This window comes from Empidonax traillii, unplaced genomic scaffold, assembly GCF_003031625.1.
Source record: "Empidonax traillii isolate 1590-97213 ecotype Southwest subspecies unplaced genomic scaffold, ASM303162v1 scaffold60:size2069287, whole genome shotgun sequence".
Lineage (NCBI taxonomy): Eukaryota > Metazoa > Chordata > Aves > Passeriformes > Tyrannidae > Empidonax > Empidonax traillii.
This window is the reverse complement of record NW_020955253.1, coordinates 1,897,650-1,922,978: the sequence shown is the minus strand read 5'-3', so window position 1 is coordinate 1,922,978 and position 25,329 is coordinate 1,897,650. Positions and strand designations below refer to the sequence as shown.

The window sequence follows — 25,329 nt, the reverse complement described above, 5'->3', positions numbered from 1 at the left end:
TCATATATAAAAATTTAAGCATATAGCAGTGTGTTGCTGTATAACAGGCACAAGTTGCTAACAATGCTATATATATCAAGTGCTTAGTACGCTGAACATTTCAAGTTGGTTAAAAGTAGTTGTATATCCAAATTATGCATATTGAACAGTGTTCGCAACACAGTTACACACATTGTGAGCCAGCCCTTGTTGATAGCACAGAGGTCTTAATGTATTCTCAGCATGGCAGACCTCTGCATATTCACTGTAGCCTTCCTCTGAATGTTTGCTGGGAATTTTACACATGCAAAGCACATTGCACTTAGGATGTAAGTATTCACCACTGTTGCAGCATGTATGCAAGCCTGACACATACTGTGCTAAGATATACCAGCACCTCCCACTACGCTGCCAATTTTGTTTTTCTACTATTATAATATTGATACAAATGAAAATTGCAGGGTTTTCTACACTTTGTAATATCTAATGATACAAAAATATGTATTTTAAAAGATCTTTTCCTTTGTAATTATGTGATTGGATTTTAGTAGAGCAGTATTTCTTATGTACAATGACTGTCATTGTACTTAGGTAATATTAGGCATTATAAAATCGAGGAAACTAATTCTGTTTTACATAAATATTGTAGAGCAGAGTTCTTGATGTGTTTTTTTTTTTTTTTTCCCCCACATTACCTGGTACCTCTGCACTTCCATTGTTAAATATTATCTCCATCTTACAAATAATTTTGCTGTTCTCATCTACCTTTATCATTGCTGGAAATAAATTTATGGCTATATTTCACTTCATTGGAAGATTTGTGTTAGCAAGGCTTCCAACACATAAAAACCAATTAGAGTAAAAAAAAAATATATGAGGGTGAGAGGGATGAAATTTAAAAATTGCGACATCAAGCTGGGACTGTTTTGCAGTTTTAATGTCTGACAGCATGGTTTTATTAACCTCTGTTAACTTATTAGAAAAGTAGACACTGCATTTCAGTCCCTTCTTGAAGCTTGATAAAAGAATTCTTTGTTACCATTGAAAGACTCCTTTGTCCTAATTTCTTGTGTGGAAGATTCAGAATTCAATAAGTATTACCTTTGGTAGGTGACCTAGGAAAAATTCATTGTTGTTTTTTGGGGAAGGATTTGCTCAATTTCTTAGGGTGTTAATTGCTTCAATATGGCTCTTTTGCCCATGTAAATGAAACTCTACTGCTCATAGCAATACTGGTGTTAGTACAACAAACTAACTTTCAAAGCAACCTATATGGCTAATATTGCTGAAATAGTGTCAGGAAATTCTGCTGGCATGACTGTATTTGGTTGGGAATCATGAGTAGTATGTGATTCATAACAACTTTTCTTCTCCTACAGTGAGATAATGAAGTATTATTCTAAACAGTTTCCTGACAGTGGGAGCATGGAAGAACACCCTAGATGGGTCATCCCTGAAATGTTGCGTTGATGAATGCAGTCTACTGGTTTCCCAGATATGACAATTGTAGATCAGTCGGATTAAGCAGGACAACTGCACGGTTTTCCTAAAGGGATGTGAAAGTGGCCAGTCTGATAAAATTACTATTAGCAAGAGATCAGTTGGGCAATTTAAAGACTGCCTTGGTTTTCAGTCTGTTCTCTGAGCTTCCAGCCGTCTATGTGACCCCCTTCTCAAGAAAAAAATTATGAACTATGAGTATGCTTTTTAAATAACTATGAAGAAAAAAAATCCTATTTCTCAGATATTGCTAATACTTATAGCTAAACTGGAAAAAGGTCATTGGTTTATTAGGAAAATACTTCCAGACTGCAAGATTAGTCATTAGATGTTCAAAGGAATTGATGCTTTCCCTGGCAGCTAAGCTAGCTTACACTCAGTTTTTTTAAAAGTCACTTAAAAATGGCAAGCAGGAATTTTTGTCTCCTCTTCCCATCCATTAACACATTAGAAATACTAGTAGCAGACTTGAAAACAGCAAACTGATCTGGTAAGTCAGTCTAGATATACTGTGTTTTTTTACTCTGATGTTTCATTAGACTTTAGACTTAAGTCCTTTAAAAATTGAGAACTGTAGTTAGTTGAAATGCACCAAATAAGTAAAACTTAAGTGCAGTGAAGGTTTTTTTCCAATTGGGAGAAGACCATTGCATTTGGTTCTTTTTATCAGTCATTTCAGAATTTAAAATGTACATGTATTACATTTAATTTTCAAGTGAAGCCATTTTACACATTTGAAACCACATATGAAATGCTGGAAAATTTGTTAGGACTTAACCCTGTCGTATGTCTGGGGAGAGGAAAAAGAGGGTTAAGCGAGTGAGGAGTGAGGTGACACCTTCTTAAAATTTATTTCCATCTCTTCACTATTGTGTGGATTATATTTACAGTAGAAAGTTGGTACTGGAGTTATCATTTTGTGTGGATGGCATTTTTCATGAGATCAAACAGTTTTTTCCAACTCAGAGCATTTGCTTACATTCAAATAATTTTTTTTATGTCAATCAAATTAGATGCAGTAACTATGTTAAGGTTATGTAAAGGATTTTTGTTGAGGTCTGAAGTGATCATTTTATTCCTCCCTTCATTAACAACATTTTCCCTGAATCCATTTTTTTTTTTCCAGAAGGCCAAAGGTGTTCTGCTAGAGATGTGAGACATCTTACATGATAAATAGTTTAATACTTCAAAAACCAAAGGGATAAATAGGGCTCAGGAAGAAAAGTAGAACTTTTAAGATACCAATAATTTTAATTCTGTCCTGAAAAGCTCTGCTTTCCTAGTTGATATTTTGAAGTGCAATCTGTCATCCCTCATAGTAAGGCAATACTGTTCACTTTCATGGATTTACTCCTAGTGGTAAAATATCGACAAATAGCTTCTTTCTTGTTATGATGTGACTGGTACTCTCTATTCCTGAACCCTGGTAACAGATGAGATTTCTGTTCACATTGCAGGAAGTGGAACAATAGGTCTCACAATTAAATACTGGTATTTACTGAAGCAACAGTTAGTAGGAAACAGGGGTAAATAATTTTGCCTTAGTAATTTCTAGTGTAAATTGATGGTATTTTAATATATGCAAAAGGAAGATTTTTTTTTAAAAAAAATCTTAATCTTCTCAAAATGTTACTTTTTTACACAAGAGAAAAGAGTGGCTATATTCAATTTGATCAAAGCACCACCTAGTCTGATACCCTGTCTCTAATAGTGGCCAGTCAAAAATGCCTAGGAAAAATAAGAACAGATCAAGCATAAAAAGAAACTTTCTGGCATGTGGCAGTCCACAGCTCAGGGATTTCACAAGCTGAAGGTTATTTTTTGAAGGCTTTATTCCATGAATTTCTGATAAGTTTTCAAACCTATCAGTCAAGTTCTGACTTCCAGAACACAGAGCTATGGTGATTGTCTCAGTTTAACTGTGACCTGTTTACACAAGTACTTTTTTGTTTGTTTTTTGTTTGTTTGTTTTTTTGTTTTGGTTTGGTTTTGGAGGGTTTTTGTTTGTTTTATTTTATAATCTTATTGGAAAAAACAGTTAACATCAGTATTGATTTCCTAGAGATATGTTTTACTTCATCTCAGTTACCATTCTTCTACATGGAAGGGTCCTAAACTCTTAAGTTGGCTCTCCTGCAGAAGTTTGTTATCACCTCACTGATCTTTTGATCTTTTTTCTACTTTTTTTTCTATTAAGGAATGTTTTTAATTCTTTAGAAAGAAGTAGCTTTAAATTGCATAGCTACTGTCTGTTTAGTCTTCATAATGAGCATCATTTTCAACAGATCTTAAAATCTATAGTCCTAGCATAAAATACTGTAGAGCAACAAATAAAGTACTTTTAAAAGGACACAATAATTCGACTCACTCATTAAGAAAAATGGTATTTCTAAAAGACTTAGAACAACGTGTTGATGAATAGCATGATGCAATGAATATTCTTGCTACAAGTGGTAAGATGGGAAGAGGCTGTGGCCAAAGATTCTGGAAGTAAGGGAGTTTAGGGGAATTTAATCTTTCACTTTCAAAACCAGAAAGGTGTTGGATTTTGTAGATGAATAAAAATATATAAAAAATTAAATTTGCACTCTATGCAGAAACAAAAGGATGTAACACAGGACAGGGTTAAGGGAAATTTTTTAATTATCCCAGAATTTTCAGAGTTGAAAGTGTTTCAACAACTTAATACTTAAAACTTTTCCCCAGAGAATAGAATCTCTTGCTATGTTTTACTTAATATATGTGAATTTAGTATAAGAAATCCAGAAATTTAAGTCAAAATTCTTAGGTCAAAATTATTTAACAAAAATTGAGAAAGACATTGTATATCTGAACTTTGATAATTTTTTTATCCTTTTTTTTAGAAGAGGCAGACTAAATCCTTTCTGTTCAAATTTTTAAATGAATTAAAAGTATTATGTATTCCCTAACAAAATGAAACCTACTGTTAATAGCTCCAACAGAATTCTAGAGCCAGAGAATTTTTAAGATTGGAAAATACCTTAAAGATCATTGAGTCCAACCATAAACCCAGCACTGCCAAATCCATGAATAAATTGTGTCCCTAAGCCCCACTTCTAAACATACAGATTATAACTAGAGTACTTCACTACTTCTGGAATGTCTGAATGCTTGAAGTGCTAGAAGAAAAAAGAAAAGCAGAACAAAGATTGTCCATTTCTGCTGAACTTCTCTTGTAAAACAACTATCACTTAAATTTAAATTTTTAAAATATTTTAAAAACTACCATCTGCATTTCTTACCTGCTTTAGGTTCAGCACACTTAGCATAGATAAGAACATATGGAATATAAAGCATAAATAATATTTTTTTCATGAAGTTTGAAGTCACCCTTCTAGGAGAGATGAAAAGATGAGGGGTGTGTGAGTGGAAAAAGTACGAGCAGAATCATGTCCCAAAATATGGGAGCAAAATATGTCCCAAAACCGTACTTTCTACTCAATACAAAATAAAACACTGAATTATTAGTGGGCCTGAGCAGCCTGCCCCCTCTTATACTCTTGGTTAAAAATGATGTTCTGAAAGCAATATTCCCAATAAAAATAAGCAGATGAAGGAATACATATTTTCTCCGATTGAAACTTAAAAATAAGTGTCATAAAATTATGCATAGTTTTTGTATATCCCATTCTACTGTATCACAGAATATGCTGAGTTGGAAGGGTTCCACAAATATTACCGAGTCCTACCCTTAGCCCTGCACAGGACCATCCTCAAGAGCCATACCCTGTGACCGAGAATATCATCCAAATTCTTCTTGAACCCTGTCAGGCTTCGTAGTGTGACCACTTCCCTGGGGAGCCTGTTCCAGTGCCCAAACACCCTCTGGGTGAAGAACCTTCTTCTAACATTCAACCCAAACCTCCCCTATCACAGCTTCAGGCCATTCCCTCAGGTTGTATCATTGGTCACCACAGAGAAGAGATCAGTGCCTGCCCCTCCTCTTCCCAAGGAAGTTGTAACTGCAATGAGGTCTCCCCTCAGTCTTCTCTTCTCCAGGCTGAACAGACCAAGTGCCCTCAGCCGCTCCTCATATGACTTTCCTTTAAGGCTCTTCACCATCTTTGTGTCCCTCCTTTGGACACTCTCTAAGAGCTTAATATCTTTCTTATATTGTGGTACCCAAAACTGCACACAATATTCAAGGTGAGGCTGCCCCAGTGCAGAGCAGAGCGGGACAATCCCCTCCCTCGACCGGCTGGCGATGCTTTGCCTGATGTCCCCCAGGACACAGTTGGCCCTCCTGGCTGCCAGGGCACTGCTGACTCAGATTCAAATTGTCATCAGTCAGGACCCCCAGGTCCCTTTCTGTGGCACTGCTTTCCAGCATCTCGTTCCCCAGTCTGTACATGCACCTGGGATTGCCCCACTGTGGAAGTGGTAGTACCTTTTGGATTTTAATATTGATTCAGATTGAACACATTTTTACTGTTTGAGTAGAAATTGGATTTGCCTGACCCGAGTGGATGGTGTATTTGTTTATTTTTCGCTTTGGTAGAAATTTTATGTTTCTGTGCCACAGTTCATCCATGACTGTAACCATGCAAAGGTAAGGTTAGAAAAGGAAGAACACAGAGTGATCTGTGAGATTAGTGTAAATTATGCCATGCACAACATGAGTGTACCTTTTTAGTAAACAAATCCACACATTCTGAAATACTTTGTAAGCATTTTATCAAAGGGGACAGACAGGTAATGAAATAAAAGAAATTTTAAGCCCAAGAAATACCAAGTAATAGACTTTGCCAGATGATGTCTTGGAGACCAGAACCACAATTTAGCTTAAAAAGGGATTAGTCTTATTTCTATCTCAGGAATTTATGTGCTGGGGATTGGCAGAACTTTGAAAGGCATACCAGGAAAGAATGACAGTATACATAATTCTATGCATCAAATACTATCCACTGTCTGATGTAGAAATCTAGACAAACTGAGGCTCAGTCCAGATTTTCTGTGTTCATGTGAGAAAAATGTGTTAAAAATAGGGTAAAACTTGAGTTCTACTGTACTAGGAAAATTTTTAGATGCCACTGTGACAGCTGACACAGGAACATGGACCCAGAAGTGGAAATGAAATGTCTAGAAAGGCAAAGCCCTAATATTGAGACAGTAAATAAGAAAAGTTTTCATATCTTAAGTACTCATAGAGGAATGCTAATGCTATAATGGTAAAATTCTAAAAGACATTGTTAGTCATGGCATAGCCAGCATTTGAGAATTAGATTCTGTCATATCCAGAGAAGAAAACTGAAAAATTGTCCAGTGGCTACAGATGTTATACAGATATTGTCCCAATATTAAAGAACAGCAAAAACATGCACATTTTCATGATACATAAATCAGTACTGAAAATGCTGGATATATGTTCTGTTTGGAATAGAAGAGGCAGAAAAACAAGTATTGGGAATCTTAGATATGAAGATACAAGCATAAAGGTTAAGACCAAGAAGTAATCAGATTAAAACTTAGAAAGCCTTTTGTGTTCACTGGAGGCATTGCCTTTCTCATGAAATATCCTAACTATGGCTAAAATGTGCTTAATGCAAAACATATTTGATTAGCTTCTTCACTGAGTAGTAGAAAAAGCATTACAATTCTGCCCACAAAGCTGAGATTTGACTGTTTTCTGTATCCTAAGAGAAAGGTGACTTTCCTGTCACATAGTTGTTTTCCCTGTTATTCTCACAGCTAGCAATAATCATACTCACACCTTTTCAGCATCTGGTTTAGATTTTTGAGATTTTAAGGTGTTTAGAAGGGTTACTGTAGTTTTTGTATGCTTCACTGTCTCTGTAAAGCACATTAATAGGAATAATTTTAAATATTTAGAATAGTTGCTATTTGAAAATTTTCAGGAAAAATTTTTCCCCTAACATTCTGACACTGTTAAACTACCTGGTTCTTAAACTAAGAAACATAGTGATCCATTAAAAAATTAGCAAATGGATCTGTAAAGGTAATAGAACTATGGCCAATGTTTCAAAGAAACGTGCCTAAACTTTCAGTCTCTGAAAAATGTCAATGGGCAGGAATCATGCAGGTGTGTTTTAAAACAAAGTGCTTCATTTTGAAGTGTCAGACTAAAATAGGATGAAATTGTCTCCAGACAGCTACATAGAACCATAGAAGTGTGTAGGCTGAAAAAAGTCCTTTAACATCAAGTCCAAAATTAACCCAGCACTGTGATCTTCACCATTAAACCATATCCCCAAATTTAGATTTTTTTTAACAATTCCAAGAATGTGATTCTGTCCACTTCCCTAGACAGTCTGTCCCAATGATTAACTACCATTTCAGTGAAGAAATTTTTCCTAATATCTCATCTAAACCTCCCCTGATGCAACTTGAGACCATTTCCTCTCATCCTGTCACTTATTACCTGGGAGAAGAGACCAACACCCACTTCAATACAACCTCCTTTTAGGTAGTTGTAGAGAGTGATGAGATTTCCCCCCTGAACCACTTTTTCTCCAGGCTAAAAAACCCCGGCTCCCTCAGCTGCTCCTCATAAGACTTGTGCTCCAGCCCCTTCACCAGCTTCACCGCCCTTCCCTGGACTCATTCCAGCACTTCAATGTCTTTCTTTTGGTGAGGAACCCAAAACTGGACACAGTACTCAAGGTACAGCCTCACCATTGCCAAGTATAAGGGGACAATCCCTTCTCTAGTCCTGCTGGCCACATTATTTCTGACTCAGGCCAGTATGCCATTGGCATTCTTGGCCACTTGGGCACACTGCTGGCTCATGTTCAACTGCTGTTAATCAGCACCCCCAGATCCTTCTCCACCAGGCAGCTTTCCAGCCACTCTTCCCCAAGCCCATAGCACTGCGTGGGGTTGTTGTCACTGAAGTGCAGGACCTGACGTAGCAATTATAGTAACAACATAAGAAGGAACCCACCTCTGTGCATAGGAGGTTATCTTGTCAAAAATGGAGAAAAATATTCTATTCTCAGCATTATATTTTGATAAGAACCTAACAACTTTAGTCATTAATAATATCTTCATTCACCAAACAAAACATGGGTCTGATTTCCATGTTACGAAAAGGTTCTGCAAGCCATGCTGATGGACTTGTCCAGCACTAAGGAATATTGAGCTTATAGGTGAAACAGTAAACCTGGGTATTTGTTTGCATATAGTGTTCTGTAAAATCTAGTTTAAATTTGTACTTGAGGCAAATAACTTGGGAAACTTCATTGTTACAGGCTAAGACAAACCCCAAAATTTCTAGCTCTGGTATTGCCTTTTTTTTTTTTTTTTCCATTTCTTTGCTTTTCAGGCTGTAATTTTCAATAGATCTTAAATTTCCAGTATTTCTTTGTCCCTCTGGAATTCATTAACTCTAGTTCTAGAGTATAAAGGGGACAATTTGATGTAAGAATGTTTGTGTTATCTCCATTTTAAACTGAGATGTCCAATCAACACCTGCAGACTGTGTATGCATTAGTTTACTCTGCATGCTGCCTAGAAAGTGTAGTCTAATGATGTTTTTGATTGAGTAAACATTTGCAAGCAAGGTTTGTATTGTATATATTCTCAGTGCTACATGAACAAAGCAAATTAATCACCCTAGCACCTTTTTTCTTGTGAAACTAACTTGTTCTGAATTTTATTAAATTCTCTTTCACTCTTTATATTTAGAGCTCTGCTTTTCAGACTGTTCAGAGCCACATATACATTTATAAGTAAAGGGGATTATTTTTCATGGCATTTTAGCTATAAAGCACTTTTATCTAAAAATAAGTTTCATCTAAACATATTGTGATGGCATTGTCCCTATAAATGTAAGCACTGATATTTATGAATCTTGTACATAGAAGAGATTATAAGAGAGTTCTCACCAGGAATGTTATAGACTTTTTTATAAAATGCTACAAAAAAGTACCCATTTTGTTAGATGAAAGCATTTCAAACTTCTTTCATTACTTGAAGACATAACATTGTCTTTACAGATCTTTTGAAGTTAGGATTTTTTTAGAAGGTTGAAAAAATTCTTCCAATATTTGAAAAGATCAACTAAAAGAGGTGGCTCGTCATAGAACTTCAGGGCAAACCCCAAGAGGGTTTTGATCCACAATCCCTTAAGGTGCTGTACATTTGTGTTTTCATTCACACCAGTGTCTTCAAATACTTGCCAAATTTGAAAAAAATTTTTTTTTTTATTTCACACTAAAGGTCTCATTCAGAGAGATGTTGTACAACAGTATATCCTCTTTATGTTGCTCTTCTTGGGAGTCGAGGAATGGTATGTCCTAATGAGGTACTACATAGGTTATCAACAGGATTTTAGGATGAACATCAATAGCTTTACATCAGAAGCAAACTTAAAAGACTTATAAGAAAAAAAAATTAGGTGAAGAGTTAGTGCCCCATGATACCATTTTCTAGGAAGAGAAAGTTCAATAATACCAAATAAAAAATGCCAAATAATAAAAGCAAATTCTTAATGTGTTATGTTTGTTCTGATTAATTTATGATTACTGAAGAAATTATTTTGTCAATTAAAAATATTTAGATATTTCTGTAATTGACAAAGCTAACAAATATTTTAAGAAACTTAAAAATAATTAATTTGAAGTAGTGTATCTGATTAATTTCAGAACAGCTAAGGAAAACAGTAACATTTATGAAAAACAATAAACACATGTAATGTTTTACAGCACTTGAAATGTGAATATTCTATATTGATAGAGGCAAAACTACTTATGTGAGATATAAATTTTCACTCTGCATATTCCTCACAGTTAATGTTTTTGTTCTGTGGAATACACATCATTATTTGTGCTTATTTGACACAGTCTCCTCTGAGTTAATTGCAGTTGGTCTAGAATATTGGAATGTAGTTTTCTGCTGCTTTTAAATAGTCTTTCATTCTGTGTATCCTTAGGTGACATACCAATTTAGGATGGAGTTTATTCTGGTAGTTTTAATTCAAATGTTATTATATGTTAATGTGTAATTTTCATCACATTCCTGTCCTCTCTTGAAATTTGAAACTTTGCACTGAATAATTTGATTTTACAAGTCATGGAAAAAGTTAATTCTGAGTATGCAGTTGAGGCCAAAGCTGATGTTTCAAATGCTACATCTGAAAATACAGCTATGATAAGGCTACAGAGTGGTTTGGTAAAAAATTTACTCGCATTCTGTCAGTATACCAGTAGGACTGTGTCTCCCCTGATATATCTTTGCAGTTTAGCTATAGGAAAAACTGAGGTGTACAGCATAAACACATGAAAAACTTACAGTACTGAGATCAGATCAAAGCTCTGTCTTGCATGATATTGTGTTTGATCAATTATGAATACCTGTGGAATAGTATGGAAACAAGGAAGTATATATTGATAGCTCCTTGCCTACTTCCACTTGGTGTCTGAATCCCCTTCCAAATCCATTTATAACCATTTTCCTATGAATGGGTCTAATTCATTCACAGCCTAATTTTTTGTGTGATAAAACTTTTGTTTGTTTTGGGCCTGTCACTCCCTGACTTCATTTAATAACCCCTAATTTTTGTATTAGAAAAGGTAAGTAATTAATTATTGCCACTTGACTTTCTCCATACCACATGTGAATTTCTAGATGACTGTCAAACAGACTCCAGACCTAGAGTTTCCGGGCCTATGAGTTCTACCAAACCTAGTCTGTCTGATCCATTTTAATGACATGGTGTATATAGCATCTGAATTGCAAATAGCATATGATAGTGACTGAGACCATAAAAAATAACTTGAAAATCTTTACAAAATCATAGAATCATATTTGGGTTGGAAGAGATTTTAGAAATCATCTAGTCCGACCCCCTGCAATAAACAGGGACAACTTCAGCTAGATTCAGTTGCTCAGAGTCCCATCAACTTGGCCTTTAGCACTTCCAGGGATGGGACATCTACGGCCTCTCTGGGCAACTTGTTTCAGTGCCTCACCAGCCTCATGGGAAAGAATTTCTCTCTAATACCTAATCTCAATCTGCCGTCTTACAATTTAAAGCCATTTCCCCCTTGTCTTCTCATTACAGGCCTTCGTAAAAAGTCCCTTTCCTACTCTCTTCTGAGCCCAATTTGGATACTGGAAGGCTTCTCTAAAGTCTCCTGGGAGCCTCCAGGCTTAACAACCCCATCTCTCTCAGCCTGTCCTCATAGAAAAGGTGCTCCTTCCTCTGATAATTTTTGTGGTCTTCCTCTGGACCTGCTCCACATCTTTCTTGTTCTGAGATGTTCAGAACTGGATGCAGTATTCCATGTGGGAGTCTCATGAAGACAGAGTAGAGGGGCAGAATCACCTCCCTCAATCTGCTGGCCACGCGTCTTTTGATGCAGCCCAGGATCTGGTTGGCTTTCTGAGTTGCAAGTGCACACTGCCGGCTCATGTCCAGCTTTCTAGCCACCATCATCCTGAGGTCCTTCTCAACAGGCCTGCTCTCCACCCTGCTACAGGTTACTGTGCTCCTTTTTCAGGAGATGTAGAGGTGGTTGAAGTCCCCTAGCAGAAGGAGAGCCTTTGAGCCCAATGCCTCCTGTAGCTGGAAGAAAAAGGCTTCATCAGTAGGCTCCCTTTTGTCTGATGAGCTGTAGTAGACATCAGCCACAAAGTTCCCGTAGTTGCCTCAGTCTCCAATTCTTACCCAGTCAGACAGTCTGATTTGGTTCAGTTCCTTTGCAAAATATTTCACATTGATTGCTTTCACATCCAAACAGGATTAAAGAGGATTACTCAAAATAATGATTTCTTGTGAAATATTTTTATTTTGGAAACCATATGCTGGTGAAAAAATTTTCTAAGGGAAACTTTTGGAGAACCAAAAGAGATTTGATAGTTTCCAACTAGTTTTAGGTATAAAGAAAAGAAGAGACATCTCTGTCCCTTAACTGTACAGCAGAACTACAATACAGATGCACAGGCCCTGTAGAATTTATCATAATGGTAAACTATAGCAGGAGCACTCGAACTCTGTGCGGACTGTTGACTATGCCATTATATTAAAAGGAATTATTGGCATTTACATTGCATATGGATCATGAATACATACATATGCATGCATTATTTTATATTTGTATTCATATAAAAGTAATTAAGTTGGGTGTTCAATCTTTTATGATTACCCACAGAAATTCACACTTTACTTGCAAAAGGCATTCTTGTATTTTGTTTGATCATGTTCTGGCTTTTAAACTTGATTCCATCTCATGTAATGAGAACACACGTAGTATCATGCTTTATAAGTTGTCGATATTAACTACATCCTTGGTTCTTGGAAAGCTTTTTGGAACAATGTTTCACATTTCCTCTATGTAATTGTTTTAAATCTAATGATGCATTTAGTGATAATGTAATTTACTGTTAGAGATATATTTGTATTTCCACTTTAAAATATTATATGATAACATTTAGGAATGTATGTAATAAATTACACTCAGAGTAAATGACAATAATAAAATAGTAAAATTAATAATTTTTATATTTATATATCTATAAATTTGAGGGAAAGGTAACTAGAGCTGTTTCATATCTCTCTGTATTTATCTTCGTGAATAAACAAGGTGGCTTAAAAGTACATGTTGGAACGTGTTTTGATTCCATTTCAGTGCAGCTATACAATTCAGAAGAAACTGCTTCTGAGTTGATGTGGGACAGGTTACGATGCTAGTCTCACAGCTGTCTCTCGAGCTATCAGTACTCGTAAATCACATAGTGTGTAGTAAGAAAGGTAAATCAGAGAGGTTAGAATTTCAGAGAAAACTATGACAGAGGGGATAGATTATATGAAATTACTACAATCTGAAGATTTTTTTATGAAAGGGGATGTCATACATTTGAAATATATACCTGCATGTGTTGTTCTTAGGAGGTGTATGCCATATGCTAGATACACAGAGTATTTTTTAATTATTTTCTGATAATTTTTATAATCTCATAATAGAAAATTATGAGATGAAAATTCTCTGAGATGGAGATCCTCATGGATCACATTCTTAAATAAGTTCCTGTTTATAGGAAAAGACAGATTTGTGCATTGTTTAATTCTGAGTTCATCAACAACAGGGAAAGAGTCTGATACCCTGTGTGGTAACACATGTTTTCAAATGGTTTTGTTCTTGGCTAGAACTCACAGCTGATCTCAGTTATTGAACTGAGAGTTCTATACTTTGAACACTCTATGAAGCCATAAAATCTGATTCTGTGCGCATCTATTGCACATTAATAAAACCCAAGAAATTGCTTGAAAATTCTCATCTTCTGAATACACTAGAAAATATAGGGGTTTTTTTCATACAAAAAATAGTGATTAAGTGTAGATGATTTAAGTATTCACAATGATCTGTCTAATTTCATCATCAATATTGACTGCACATTTTAAAGGATCTGATTTATCTTGGATGTACTAATTATTCAGTAGAATTCTTAAAAGTACTTGAGCAAATAATTCTTGATTTGTATCCCATTACATTCATTTTCAAAATCCTGAACTTTCATTCTGTATTGGATTGCAATTGTCTCAATTCAACATATGTAAACAGTTTCTCACCTTTCACTGAATATAAAGACATAATATTATCAAGCTTCTATGTATGAATTATTTTATCAAAATGAGAAATCAATTTTCATGGCCATTATGTAAAATATAAAAATTATTTCAAGAAACTGTTCAAAATTAAGAAGGTAATATAAATTTTGCAGTATTTCCCCAATTATAGAGATGTACATATGAACAAGCTGCAGAAAAATCTAGCTGCATGTATAGGATGGAGTTCAACTTAATCATCTCTGTGTAATAAATCATGTGGACTTTTTTTTGTATTTTCAACATTTTGTTCTATAATTTGTTCTTAACACTGTACCTTGATAAGGTATAACCTACCCATTAGGTTGAAATAGTATAATTTTTCAGAAGAAATTTTTTATAATTTCTTCTTTGACTGAGGGCTGTGATATATATTCCAGCTACCCGGAAAAGCAAAAATTAATACAAAATATATCTGAGACCAACTGAGATATTGGAATGTTTCGGGGCTTGACTGTCTAAGCACAGATACAGTATAGGATTCTGTAAAAATGTCTTAAGAAATCTTAGTTTTCATTTAAGTTGGATTCAGTCTGCATTTGCTGAATTGAAATGTTTTGATCATGTGCACACACATCATAGAGTAAAAGGATTTTTTGCTTGGTATTTTTGTTGTAAAACTTTAGGCAAAAGGAAAACTTTCTAACATAGATGTGTGTCTCAGCTTGCACTTGAAAATTTTCTACTTTTAAAATCATAACTTAGTTATTAGATATATTTTTCAGTTTACTTATGTTTGGGTTATCACTTACATATGTGGTTATCTGGCGGGGGGGGGGGTTGTTGTTGCTGTTGCTGTTGCTGTCTTGCTTTCCATAAAAACCAAATACTTGATACTGCTTTGTAGAGGATTTGCTTGCTGCAGGACTGCACAGCATCAGCTGTGAAACAGGAGATAGGAATATCAGATCTTTAGTAGCTAGAATGCAAGACTGAAGAAGGAGAATGTCAGAGCTCTAGTGTAAATTGGTGTATGTAATCATCATTTATTTTTTATGTTGTGGCATTCAAGTATTGCAATACTTGCAGGGTATCTGATTCTTGTATTGGCTAAGTAAATGAATGCCTAAAAACTTGATAGAGCTCATTCAAAACTACTGTCGATCTCAGTTAGACTTCTGTGTGCAAGCAGCACCCAAACAGTGCTTCAAAAATATAACATTCTATGTTGAAATCAAATCCTTTCAATAATCCCTCTTGTTGCATCCTGATACCATCTTTCAGCTGTATCTAATTCAGGAAAAACAATTTCAACCACCACAGACTACTTTAAAATATTTTTTATAATTAGTTTAATAATGCGATTTTAATTTTTAAATACGTGTTAGTCAAAAGAAAAGCAGATGTTGAAAATTACTAACTTTGTTTTACTTCAAAACTTGCAATTTTAAGGTAATCTGTATCACATGAAATGACATCTTCCACTGGATATTGCTGTGCGAAATAAGAAGGTTTAACTAAGAGGTAGCAGTTCTTCCTTTTCATGGATGACACTAAGTTGGGCGGGAAAGAGTGTGGATCTGCTGGATGGTAGAAGAGCTCTGCAGAAAGATCTGAACAGGCTAGATCAAAGGGTCAGGGTCAGTTTATGAGGTTCAATAAGGCCAGGTACCTTGTAATATGTTTAGCCCGGAGAAAAAGATGCTTATGGGAGAACTTATTGCTCTCTACAGCTACCTAAAAGGAGGTTGTAGTAAGGTGGGGGTCCATGTCTTCCTCTGGGTAGCAAGTGACAGGATAAAAGGAAATGTCCTCAAGTTGCACCAGTGGAGGTATAGGCTGGATATTAGCATATTTTTTTTTCACAGAAAGAGTTGTAAAGTATTGGAACAGACTGCCCAGGGAAGTGGTGGAGTCACTGTCCCTGGAAAAACCTGTGGATATGACATATGAGGACATGGTTTAGTCATGAGCATGGTGGTGGTAGTGCTAGGCTGATGGTTGGAATTGATGATCTGAAAGGTCTTTTCCAATCTTTATGTTTCTATGATTCTAATGTGATTGGAGACTTTGGCAGTGAGGCATTCCTTTGCCCTTTGTTTGCATAAGATTTTCAGGCATGTCTGGGAGTATTGCTAAACTAATAAAAAGGCATGGGATTAAATCCCTTTTTATTATTATTGTTTTAGTGAAATACTGTTGAGCACGTATTCTTTTTGACCAGCAACAAAGTAATATTGTAAAATGAAATGCAGGCCAATGGACATGAAATCACTGATACATTGCTGTATCCTGAAATACACAAAGGTCTTGTCATGAGTCTAAAATACTTAATTATGTGAAGTAGGATAATGAACTGTGGGAGAGTGCAACTATCCCAACTGCTGCACTCAGCTAGCATGTAAACTGGAGAGAGAATTCATTCCTACTGAAAAAGAGATGGCAATCTATTGAGATTGTAAATTTGGTTCTAAATTACTCCTCCTAAGAAAACTTGGAATTTCAATTCCAGGTCCTAAAATAAGAACTGGACTAGGGAAACAGGGCAGTATATTAGAAATTCATAATCATAGGCTCTGATTCCAGTAGTTCAGAATAAGGAAGAATTTTTCTAATTTTCTGTGGATTTAAAGGTTTAGAAGGATGATGAAGACAGAAAATGAGCAAAGAATAGAGTTTGAAAACAGTTTAATACAGTCATTTTGGAATAGGTAAAATATTCCAGAATTCTGTAGTTGATAGATATTAATTTTTATTAAAATTTGTTTACCTTTATATTGTACAAAATCTAAGGTTTCCATAGTTGCTTAGGTAAAGTAAAATTAGAAAATATGGACATTCTACAGCAGGTTTCTTAGGATTCTATTCTCTCCTCTTTGATGCCTCTCCCTCCTAATAGCCCTGCCATGATTTAAGAAGCTAAAAAAATGGGAATGTTGTCTGCTAGTGCAAAGTATTTGCTCACTAGAACAAAGAAACTATGTAAAATTACATTGTCATTGGTCTCCTCTTGGCGTAGAATGGTACATACCACCCCTTACACAATCAACTTCATGAAAATCAGTAAAAAATTTCAGGATCTAGGTAAATTTCAGGAAGTAGCAAGGAAAAAAGGTGTGACTTAGCGAAGAGAACAAATGTCAAAAGAAATATGTTGTTGGCTATAAAAAGCAGACTGTAATACTGAGAAAAAGAGCAATTGATGACTCAGTCTAAATCTGCCTCTTGAAGGGATTGAAACCTGATATAGAAGCATCTATCATGCCTAATACTGTAAATAGAAAGCATGCCTAAAAATATGTCTGGTGCCTTTGAAAATGAGTCTTTTTAGAGTTTCTTTAAATATATTCTTTCAGTTGTCATCTTCTTTCCTAAGAAAGCTAAATAGCAAAATCCGGATGGGATCACAAAATGATCAGCTTCTGGTATCCCAGGGATTGACATTCTGTAAGTGGATCTCACTGGTCAGGATTTGTTTCCAGTACTGAAGGATGAAGTAACATTCCAGAATCAATTCTTTGTAGTTGGAGCATTTTCTCTGAACCTTTGCTATTTATTGCCAGTTATACACATTTCTTCTCATGTCTTGGAGTTAAATTTTCTTCCACGGCTTTTGTTTACCTCTGTGGAAAGTAATCATATTCCCTTTCAGATTGCATTTGGGAAGGTTAAACAGATTAAACATTTTCAGTCTTTTCAGTTCATAAACACAGCATTTAATGCACATATTCTTAGTTCATAAATGCATACTCTGAATTTTTCATTTTTACATTTAATTTCATTATGTTATGTTCTATTAATGTAGTTGACAAACCCAGGAAGCTCTTCCTGTGATAATTTCCAGTCTTTTCACCTGTTGAAAATAAAGAAGTGGTGTCAGCAAGCTTCACTGATACACTATATTTGACTTGACTCATTAAGGTTTTGCATAAGATCCACCTCATTTAAAGAGCTCCACTAGAAATCTTCCTTCAAACTCAGTCAGATTCTTCTCTATATCATAGTTCTTCTCTGTACTCCCATCTTCAGTTTAACTTTCTCTGAAGCCAGTATCAAATCTATCGCATTTCTGGTTTAAAAACAAAACTATTTAACTTACTTAAAATGTATTGGGTTGCCATCACAGTTTATAAAAATTTTGGTGGTTTTTTTTTTCCTTTACCATGTCTTTAAATCTTCTTTGCTTCAATATTTGATGAGATCTTTTTTCTTCCAGTTTTATGCCAGTTCCATAAATAAAATTACAGCAGGTTTCATAATATATTGCAGTTATGGAGGTAGAAACTACTGAATTACTGTTCAGACAAGGAACTTTTTAATGTTCCATGATCCCTACTACATTTTTTGTCTTAGAAAAAATAAAAGTAAGTACTGATGTTTGTAATAATAAAGTACTTAGATTTAATATGTTTTATTTAGAAAGTTATTTCAGGTTTTTGTACAATTGCTAGAATTAAAAATTTTTTAAAGGAGTGGAGTTTGAAAAAGAACCATATGCAAACGACAGGAGTGTGTGGCAGGAAGATGAGTTGAGGTTCAAGGCTAGTCCCCACACTAGTTGCTACCTGTGCAATGGACACCAAGTCCAAAAGGGTCTATATAACATCCACTCTATATGCTTCCATTCATCATGGATCACAGAACTCTTTACAAGTCTTACAAAGAAAGTTTTGACTAAAAGCCTCACTCTGTATGATGTTTGTTTTCCGATTGTCACGTAGAACACAATACGGAGTTATGACAAGCATATTACAGTTATAATGTGTCAATAAATTATATGCTGCCATAAAATTGAGCGTATGCATACCTAAAGCAAAATGGAAAACTGAAATGAAAACAAAATGAATGCCTAAAGAGTGCCAGTGAGCATCTCTACTGTATCATAAACCTGAGCAAAATATTTTTTGGAAATATTCTAAAACAGAAATATATTTACTATGTACTGTGATTAACTTCAACTTGTGCTTTAACTAATCTGCCCATACTGCAACCAGCCTAATGTTCATAGTGACTAAGCAGTTTATTTACATTAAAATCTCTTCTATCACCTAAGCCCCTAAACAACACAATGAACTTACAGCATTTTTATGAGCAGATAAAAAGTTCTACTTTATGTTTATTTCCTAAGTAAAACTTAAAACTGATTTAAATCCAAAAAATACTCTTACACTCAAAAGTGAAGATATTGGTTTGAGAATAGAAGAAATATACTAAGTGATAAAAGAAACAAATTTTAAGAAGCCTAATTTTACAGGAGATAATATTATCAATATATATCTTATGCATCTACTAGTTGAGTTCAAAAGATCTAATGTATTAAACATCCACTTCTTGAAGCAAAGTAAATTTATAACTGTGCAGCAAGTTCAAGACACGAACATATGAATTTTATTCTTTATTGATTCTTCTGGACTAATATGGTTCTTTGAGGTAGTTTCTAAACATCTGGCATTTGCTAAATTAATGACCCTCGTATTTCAAGAAATTAGAATAGTTGCAGTGAAGAAACTACAGATTATATGTGAAAAAAATGTTAAGGAACTGATATCTAACTTCTGTAAAATTAGAAATCACAACGACCTGCTATAAAAAATTATGTCACTGAAAGCACTCTATGAACTATGCATTTTAATGATTGATTGAAACTTAAGAACTTCACATAATTCTGAATGCTAATGTAAAATATTACATGCTTTAATTTAGTACATACAGTAATTCTTTATGCTCATGCATCTTTCAGTACAAATATTAACATTGCAATATAAAATGGGATAATTTTTAAAAGTGTTTAATTTTCTCCATAATTTCCTTGTCTTAATTTCCTCCTCTGAAAAGATACTTCAGGATTCAACATTTTTATTGTGCTTCTATTTACATGAACACGTAACAAGGCATTCTAACAACATTCAACAAGTGTGCAATAATCAACAACATAAAGTTCTTGCTGGTATAAAGTGTTTGCCTGTCATAACTTTGTCAGTTTCCTCAGCCCTGAATTTGACAGATATACTTTACCATCAGTGGCTTACTCTGAACTGTGTAAAGGCAAAGTTGCCAGAGTAATTTGTTTCAAAGGACTTCTCAATTGACTGCAAAAGTAGCAGAATATATCCAAGGGAAAAGATACTGCAGTCATGAACTTGCCTTAAGAACACCATTGGTTATTAATATGTTTTAAAGAGAACAAGTACAAGAATATAGTTGATGTATCTGTATATTCATTCTCTGTAAGTTATTTTCCCATTTTGCTGTATTGTGAATATGAAAATGAATAGCACTGTAGAGACTTAATGTGCAGGAATCTTTTACAATTGATTTTTACCATTTAAAGAACATTTATATAAACAGAGTCGATTTCAGCTTCAGTCAGATGTCTGACTGCATTTATTTGGCCCTGTGCAGGCAAATACATGAAAATTCTGCAGGCAAAAGGAAGTGGCTAAGTTCTATCAGTCTCTTAGGTACAGTATAGCTGCTCCATGCTCCTTATTTTTCTTTACATTTTTAGAAGCTTTTCTGTCCCACCAGACTGAAATTTTTAATATAATAAATAATCCTATCATCAAATATTATTAAGAGCTGAAAATTATTTGTTAGCTAAGTAGATTTTCGTCCCTTCTTCCTGAAAAATGAATCAGAATTATCTGTCAGGCTACTCTGCTTTTTTATCCAAAAAGTACCATTCACATCGCTGAAGTGATACAGACTGCTTTCGGCTGAACAGAAGTGTGAGTCATTGTCACAACTCTTCAAGTGTCTGACAGCTGTTACTTTTTTGCAACAGCACAGGATGAGAATTAGTATTGTGGAATACATGGATTTTAGCAAAATATGGAGCAAAGAAACTTAAGAATAGAAGGAATTAGGGCCACGGAGCTCTACACAACTGATAGGGAAGGGGTAGTCATAAGAGAATGTCAAACCAAAGAAAGCGCTAAATATATCAAGATTTTATAGGGATGAGTTACTTTGACACAGACTTACATTTTTCTGTGAAGTGTTATCAGTTCGGTCTTTGCTCCTGTGGCAAAAACAGCACCAGACTTTCTGCACTTTCTAATATGTACTTGCTTCTGATGAAATACTTGCTTAATGGATCATCTGTAAAATCATCAGAAAGATTTCATTCAAACTTTTTCTTCATATCCTTACTAGTTACTTTCAATACTGCAATTTTATATGCAGACAGAACTTTCAGGGTTTTTTTTTTCCTTTCTCATTCTAAGCTTGTTTGTAAAATCTTGAACCTAATCACTGGACTAAGTGCATGAGAATATAATCTAGGGTCTATTTTATTAATTATCTATTTTCCTCATTACCATCTACTAATATATCATGCAAAATATATGGTAATTTTATTTTTCAAGTACTTCAGATAATTTCTAATATTTAATATTTTTGTGGAGACCATCATATTGCCTGCATACATGGGAGATAGAAAATGTATAGAAAAGTATTTCTTGACATTTTTTGAGTTATTTTGTAATTACTACCTCATATGGAACAGTCAAATCTGTACTGATATGAAGGATTTAACTTGTTTTTAAGGTTGAGCTTGTATTTTTAGTATTTATACAGTTTGTGATTTGATAGCAAATTTCACCAAGGAATTCCTTACTGTTCTGTTTTAATCTGTGCTTTAAATCTATCATATAAAATTGTTTTTTGTTATAATTACAGAATATGTGATCTAAAGTACAGTCTAAAAGCCACAAATCTGTATTAATTTAAACAATCGAGACACAGGAATAGTACAGAGGACCATAATAATCTTCAAAAACTTTAAATTCTGATGCAGGCTAACTTTTTACAGTGTTTGGAAAACTGTCTTAGGAAACCAAGTTATTTTGGAAAAGAGAGAGCAGCTGAAATATTCTTGCTCTTAGACTTCTCATTGAAGTCATAATTGGGTTTATATTCACTTACTCCCTCTTCTGCCATCTTCTGAAATAGCAGTGCCTCATACCAAATTATCAAGGCAATAAGTAGTTTTGTCTACAGAACATTGAACTACTGGATCAAAACTGTTTCTGGGAGAGTTTTGCCATACGTATCTGAATTTTCTACTTAATAATTAATTATTGTTATTACATATTCATTTTATGGTGTTTAAGAGGTAGGTGTTTATAAGCATCAGGTGTCGTTTGAAGAAATAAATTACTTGCATTAACATCTTATTTGGCAATGGTGTAAAAAGCAATTTTTTTCTCCACTGAAAAAGGTGTCTCAGATCTTCAAGATACGTAAGAATGTACAATATGACTGTATAACGTTAGTGACGTATTATCAACATGTGAGCGGAAACAAAGTCGGGATAATATTGAGTGCATCACAGCTCTTGAAATAATTTTAACTTAGAGGGGAATTAATATGAATTTATTATACATTAAATTTACTGTATTTTAAATATTAAAAACATTTATGTTCCCAAATATTATAAAAATTATTTCACCTTCTGCTTCTTAGGAAAAAGAAATCAATAAAGGAAACCAGGTGTAACAAGCGAGAATTTCAGACCCAGTGACAGTAGACAGACCTGGGTACCTTATATCCACACACCTTTCAATCAAGTAATATGTGTACTGCAACGGAATAAACTGAAGACACTCTAGCAGCCAAGCAGACTTTGATCACTTTTGTTCACTGATGTGACTCATATTTCAGTAGTCTCTTTTTTCTATGCTAGTGATCTTCCCTAAACTTTACAGTGAACTCAGTGAACTTAAAGAAGCCTTTACTCACTTTGCAAACAGACATTAAATACTCATGCTGGGCTTTTCTTAAAATATCAGATACTGTCTCTTTGTTACAGGTTTGGTTTGGGGTTTTTTTGTCCAGTGTCCTTCACATTCTACCAAGCAAATTGTGGTGAAAGATGAGTTACTTTTTATAATCACAGTGCTTTCATTAATCCAGTTTTATAGCAAAAATGAAACTCGAAAATACTAATTTGCCTACATTTGTTTTATTTAATGTTTTTTGTTGATTCATGTTTCTTGTTGATTACACCTATACTTTCTGTTGATTTCATGACACATTAAGATACTGTGTACAGTTAAAGATGATAAATAATACACTGTCAAAACTCTCCTTTGTTTTCTGAAGCAAAGGTTAAAAAGAGTTCACTTTTTTCCCAACAAAGATACAAGGATACAGAAGGCAAAGTAGAGACTGCCTTATTCTTTTGGTTGGTTGTAATAGTACATGTTTACCTATGTAAAAAACTCACAGGTAGAGAGATTCGATGTAGCCTTCGGTCGTGCTGCTCTTGTGCCAGTATGGTGTCTTGTTGGATGATCATTATTTGTTAATTATTATTGACATGATCATTATTTGTTAAGAATTTTGTCCAGATTGCAACATCATGGGCAGGCTCTGTGCAATGCGTGCAAGTTGTGTGTTGCATATTCTGGGTGTGAGATGAAGGCACGTCGGTGTTTCAAACCTGCTGATGTAATGCAAAACAACTGCAGAAAGTAGAGAGGGTCAACCTTGTTGCATTGTTCTCTGTATTGGCTGTTAAGCATGACCTCTGGAATGGGTTGTACCCTATGCTGACAAGGTTTTACTTAAAAAATACAAAAGAAAAGAAAACAAAAACAAAACCCACAAACAAACTAACAAACAAACAAAAAAAAACCCAGAAAGAAATAACGTCTGACTTGCAGAGATACTTGATAGTGTAGTCAAAAACCTAGTTTGCTCCTGCTAGATCTGCTTTGCCAGTGCCTTTTTCAGTGGAGCTAACTGGATCCTTTTTCTACCATTACCAGACAGAACAGTTGTTGACCCATACAGAACACGTAGTGTGCTTCCCCCTCCAAGGATGAAAAGCAGCTATATTAGCTGTGTTATCTCAGGTCTCCCAGGACATTATAACCATCAGAGGCAGAGTACTAGCCAGAAGTTGTGGGAGTAGTGCTGCCTTGCAGCACCTTTTTTTTTTTTTTCTTTTTTTTTTTTTTCTTTTAATGCTACAAGAGTTGTAAATAATTTTCCTTAAAATATCTCAATCTCTAGTCTCTTTAAGGGAAAACTCTAAGAAAATACATTTCATATGGTCATTTATAGCCAGAAGTAACAGTTTTAAAAATCACAACATTGAAAAAAAACAGGGGAAAACTGAAGATTTTTGCTTTCAACACAGAGGGATACTGAAAAACACTCCGAAATAGATATTTTAAAAAGCTTGGCTTAGATTTTGAGCTCTCTAGGAAGTCACCTTACAGACAACTTTCTGAAAAACTGTTCTGTCTCCTACTACCTTTCACTTAATTTTGTGTGATAATACCTGCAGTTCAAATCCAATGAGATAGTTTTTCATTCCTTTTATATTAATTTGAAATCATTGATTATATCAATACTTGCTCTATTCTTGGCAACATCAAAAATACCTATTAGAACCAGTCATTACAATGTTTTGCAACAATAGTCATCATAGGAAGTTAATGCCCTATGCATTACCAGATTTTAAAAAATTTTAAGTTGTGAATATTTATAATGATTTGGGTGAATGAAAGAGGGTAGCCAAGAAAATAAAAATTCTTCAATAATTATATTCATTAATTTTTAGGTGATGTATAAATAATGATTTGGAGAAACTAAAAATACTTTCTGCTTTGTTCATATTTTAATACTGTACTCCTTCAGTAATTAAGTCTTATGACATTCCAGAAAGCATAAATCCTGCTGAGATGTTTAAATTTGGAGCAACCTCTTGATGTACAAACAAAATTTAAAAAAAAAAAAAAAATAGACACCCAGGATCATAACAAGCTGTTTTACTTTCACCTTTGAAACAAAATTGAATGATAAAGCACTATAGCCTGCTGAAACTGTTTCAACCTCGTTGTTAACTAGAACCTCTGTTTGAAATTCATTGCCTTCAATTACATTTTTAAAAGAATTTTAATTATGTGCCTGAAAAGAATAAAGATGCTTCAGGCTCCATTTGTTTATCATGGAAGACCTAAAAAAAACGAGGACAGAGCTTCCCAGCTCATGCAGGGGTTGCAGAGAGAGAGAGATGACTTTTAATTCGACAAGTTCAGAGAGATTTCTTAGTTTGACGCGCACAGCAGGGGGTCTTTGAGTGCCTGGCAATACTTCAGCATTCTGAGCTTTGAAAGTCTTTCCCTGCAGCAGAAATTGTATCAAAAGCCAATGATAATATTCCCTGCAAGGTAAAGGACCCTATTGAAGATTTCTAGAGCTGTTTATTTATTCATCACAGTTTTTTCTTTTAGGACGTACCAGACGTATAGGTGATAATTCACACAGATGCTAGGAAAATTAAATAAATAAATAAATAAATAAGAATCTCT

General features: G+C 34.6%; 1 protein-coding gene across 2 annotated transcripts in view; it reads left to right on the top strand.

Annotated features, from left to right (window-relative positions):
• The window catches only part of TENM3 (teneurin transmembrane protein 3), an 869,819-nt gene that overhangs the window by 37,184 nt on the left and 807,306 nt on the right, over positions 1–25,329 (top strand). The window lies entirely within an intron of this gene.